Below are 4,896 nucleotides of genomic sequence, written 5' to 3'. Positions count from 1 at the left end.
TTCCTAAATCAACCAAACAATCATCCACACAACTATCAAGAAGCAAGAGGTTAGGTCTACTCAAAACAACATTAGCAACACCACTAACAAAAGCCTCTCTAGGGCGAGTCAAATCATCACCAACCAACTCACAAGACTCAACAGAGTCAACAACACCAACACCATCAAAATCACAACATGAGTCAGAACCCATAACCTCAAAACTCTCTTGATCAACAAACTCACAAAAAATCTCAACAACATCTTCAGGAAACAAATTTGAAACCTCAACTTCATCTTGAAACCTTACAGTTTCTAAGCCCTCCCCCTCATGGTCCTCCAAAAGACTCAAAAATTCATCTTCTATTCTCTCTTCTTCTATATCAAGACTAACTAACTCAACTACAACATATGACACTTCCCTATCAAAATCACTTTTTGAACTCTCATCTTCATTATCATCTTCCTCAGAAGAGCGATCACTTTCTTCATCATCTTCTTCTTCACTATCATCCTCATTCACCAATTCCTTTCTCTAATTTCTTCCACTGTCCTCTCATCTTAGGGCACAACTCCATCAATTGGACAAAAGATGTATCAGCTTTCATACCCATCATATTCCTTTTAAGGTCATAATCACTCTCTCCTTCCCCCAATGGAATATCAGCAGCATGATAATGTTTCCTAGGCATTCTCGATTTATTTTCTTCTCTCTTCTCTCTTTTCTCTACTATGTTTGTTTTTCTTCCTCTTTCCTCACCAGCCTTACTAGTTTCAAGTTCATCTCTCTCAGCATCTCTCCTTCTTTTAATTGCAGCCATTACATCAATAGTTTTCTTTTCCTAATTTTTATTTTCTATAATAATACAATTTATGGTAGTTTTATTTTCTCTTCTTTAGTCAACCTAGGTTCTTGATTTGTGGAATCATTTTTTATCTCTATCCCAAAATCATTCTATCTATTAGGTAAATTTTGAGGTAAAGGATACATATCTCCTCTAGCTCTAGGCAGATAAGGACAATTTAAACTCACATGACCTAACTCTCCATTAAAAAACATGTCACCATCGATCTTCAAAAATATCCTCTCCCATTTCCTCCTCTTCCAACATCTAAATTTTCACAATTAGTTTTTCCTATAGGTCCTCCACTTCCTCTTGCTCAAGGTCTTCCTCTCAAAGCTCCTAATCTCATGTTTTGCAATTGACCTGACAAGTGATCCTCAATCTCTAGTGCTAATTGGGCATTTTGTCTTGTTAGAAATTGAAAGGTTTTTCCATCCCCTTGCCAATTTTGGTCTCTATTTTCAACATTTGTTCTAAATGATTTTCTCTTTTGATTTTTCTCAATTTTTCTCTATTTTTCTATGGTAATCAATACAACTTCCTCAAAAAAGTACTTGGTTCCTTAATTTCCAATTTTGTCCTCACTTCTCCTTGCAAATTTTCAACAAAGTGTTTAATTTTTCAAAATTTCTAGTGCTCTCTCTCTTGGGCCTAAAGATACATTCCAACATTCCCAAAGTATGGCATACTTTAGGGCAAAAAATTATATGGTCTAGTCTTCTTTTCTCTGGCAAGTTTCTATTTTTCTCCAAAGATACTAGGAAGTCTCAATTTCCTTAAAACAATCAAGAAAAGCATGCTTAGTTGCTTCATATTCCATAGGAATAGAAGGATTCCTCATTCTAAGGGTCTTTTCATAATCTTCAAACCAATTACAACCTTTATTCAGCCAATTGAAATGTCAAAATTTGGAGTTTCAGGGTTAAGCCACTTATTTGTTGGATAATACATCCAAGCTCCAATTTTTCAAGGAATCGCTGAGGGTCCTCTCCCTTCTTTCCATAAAATTCAAGAAATGAACTAGCCATAAGAAAACAATCTCAAACAAGGAATCAATGCACAAATCACATACAAAGTCAAATTTTTTGGCACTCCTCAGTAGGGGCACCAAAAATAGATATTATGTGAGCGGTGATCAAGAGCAAGCCTCACTCACAACCTGATAATGAGACGTTAAGGAGTGTTGATGAGAATAATTAACTTTGTCGAATGCACAACACAACACAAAAAAATTTAAATGTTCAAAAAACACCACAAGCCACACACAAAACCAAACAATACACAATACCTCTTGTAGCTCAGAAAAAATACAAAACTCAAATCGGTAAAGCATTACACACACCCAACAATGCTTGAAAACACAATCTTCAAAGACAAAACTAATTGCAAAAAATTATCATACCTTGACAATCTTGAGCCAATACTCAGTACTTCAATGTCCAAATTCTCCAACTTCACAAAAGAGAATGTCAAGAGCACTCTCTCGCATGCGACCCTCCACTCTCCTCTCAAGATACAAAAGTTTTTCTTGGGGTAGGGCTAGGTTAGGCCTCTCAAACCTCCCTTATATAGTTTTTCTCTCACATACCCACATTGGGTTTCTAGACTTTTTGCTTTTCCAAAAAAGCCTTAGGTTTTTTATGCTTTTAGCTTTTCCTTATAGGCTAAAAACTAAGCAAGAAACCATGTATTAAAGCCCTAAGGAGTGTAGCCTTGTCTTGAATTACCATAACTTGAGTCTGCTCTAATTTTTACATGCGAACCCACAACATGGACAGTAGGATACTCATGCTTTGCAAGTTAGCATGGGCAGAATTGCAAAAATGGTCTCACAATAGTAGAAAAACCCACTTTTCATAAAACACACTACTCTTCTTATCTTTTTGGATCTAGAGGTCCTGTAGCACTTGAACATAGACTTGTGTTAATCGAGTTGTTAACTTGGGTCATGGATATTTAGCATTGTCACTTGGCTTATCTCTAGATAGATACATGTTGTTTCTTTAATCATTCTAACACTCCTTATTTACTTCTTTCCCATAGGTCTTTCTTCCAAGGATTTGTCAGGTTACTTGTAGTACACACACACTTGGCATCTCGATTTTCTAGCATCCTATTAAGTTATTGCATAACCATCTTTATCTAGATCTAACCTACGTTGTTGTATTGCTGCGCATCCGAGGTGTGGAATCCACCAAAAAGTTGTGTGTGTGACATTTGTTACTTTGTACATACTTAGTCGTTGTGTTTGCATTTTGTTCTACGTGGGCAGTATAGTGGAGAGGGGGTTGGAGCAAGAGGAACTTATCTGTAATGCTCTAGTTGGCATGTATGCCAGGTATGGAAACCTACCAGATGTGCATGTTATTTTTGATATACTACCCAATCAAGATGTTGTGGCATGGAGCTCTTTGATTGGAGGATATACCCAACAAGAACACGTTCAAGAGGCTTTGCAACTGTTTGATCGCATGAATGGTCTAGGTTGTGAGCCTGCTAGCTTCACGTACAATTGTGTTATTGACTTTCTCATCAAGGCACAAAGATTTGATGATGCATTGGAAATGTACAACAGAATGCAGAAATTAGAAATGCATCCAGATAGTCTCACTGTGGGTATGGTTACTCTTGGACTATGCAAAGCCAACAGGAAGCTAATTTCATTGGATATGGAGGCTCTCATTGCTGGTGCCAAGTATCAAGGAGAATTTGAGGACCGCTTTAAAGCTGTACTGAAAGCTGTTTCAGGATCTGATGGGCAAATTATTCTCTTCATTGATGAGCTTCATATGGTTGTTGGAGCAGGTGCTCAAAATGGAGCACTTGATGCTGGCAACTTGTTGAAGCCAATGCTTGGACGAGGTGAGCTATGCTATATTGGAGCAACAACCTTGACTGAGTATCGAAAGTACTTAGAAAAGGATGCTTCTCTGGAAAGACGTTTCCAACAAGTTTATGCGGGGCAACCATCTGTGGAGGATACTATCTCGATTCTTAGGGGATTAAGGGAGAGATACGAACTACATCATGGTATGAGGATCGCAGATCGTGCCATAGTGGAGGCTGCCATGCTTGCTGACAGATATATTAGTGGGCGCTTTTCGTTTTTCTAAGGATGAAGATACCATCAGGAAAGCAGGAGATCCCAGCTATCAAAGGAGAGGGATTGGACTAAAAATAGGAAAAGATCATGAGGCTTTCGAGCTGCTTTTTGGATTCCTAGTGGAAGGGGAGCGATCAATCAATAGATTTTTTTTTGGGGGGAGATCGAATCTGGGGGAGAAAAAGCGGAGGAGGTTGTGGACAGAAAGGGGGGGAGAAGAACAGTGATTCATGTCTATCTACTTACTATTTTCTAAGGATTTGAATACTCTCTGATACAGATAGATGCTATTGCTAAAGGTCGTGATGGTCGTTTACGAAGCGTAAGCAATGATGAACGTGAGCAGACACTCAATCAGTTATTAATTGTTGGTCCTCCATGAACAGGAAAGACATTACTTGCTAAGGTAGTCGCTGGTGACGCAGATGTACCTTTTATAAGCTGCTCAGCAAGCGAGTTGGTGGTTTTCATACACGACCAAAGCAACTTTTAGTAGATGGTTTAGAGTATCCTAAGCTGGCTTCCAATGAAATGAAATGTCAGCAGGAAAAATATCAGTATAAACCCTCAGCTAATATAAAGCACCCATACAGGCATGAAACATGTCAAAATTTTCCTTTAGGTTGTGGTGTGGATTTAAGTCTTTGGTCTAGTGGTATCAGCCAACCAGCAAGAGGAGAAAATCCGTTCCATCCTTCTCAGGTTAATATCCAAGAACAAGGCTCTACACAATTTTTATGAAGTGTGAACAACAAAGATGCTTGGTCCTTGTTTGGAGCATCAGCTTATTACCATTGGAGTCCAACAATCTTTTCATAGATGCAAAATTGCAATGCTTCTTACAGGATACAAGTCATGGATGGAGCTTGTCTGTTCATGAGGCATAGCAACAATACTATCAAATACAAAAATCTGGGTCTCTTATGGACATACTGAAAGCTTTATGCTGAGGGAGGGAGGGTGTAACCT

General features: G+C 38.3%; 1 pseudogene; it reads left to right on the top strand.

Moving 5' to 3' along the window:
- Positions 1-3,473: 3,473 nt before the first annotated feature.
- Positions 3,474-3,937, top strand: LOC148028980 (chaperone protein ClpB3, chloroplastic pseudogene; annotated as a pseudogene).
- The last annotated feature ends 959 nt before the right edge of the window (positions 3,938-4,896 follow it).

This window comes from Lygodium microphyllum, chromosome 11 (genome assembly GCF_053477565.2).
Source record: "Lygodium microphyllum isolate KBCC chromosome 11, Lygodium_microphyllum_v1.1.10, whole genome shotgun sequence".
Taxonomy (NCBI): Eukaryota; Viridiplantae; Streptophyta; class Polypodiopsida; order Schizaeales; family Lygodiaceae; genus Lygodium; species Lygodium microphyllum.
Note: the sequence above shows the minus strand (reverse complement) of the source record. Positions and strands in the feature narration are given on the sequence as shown.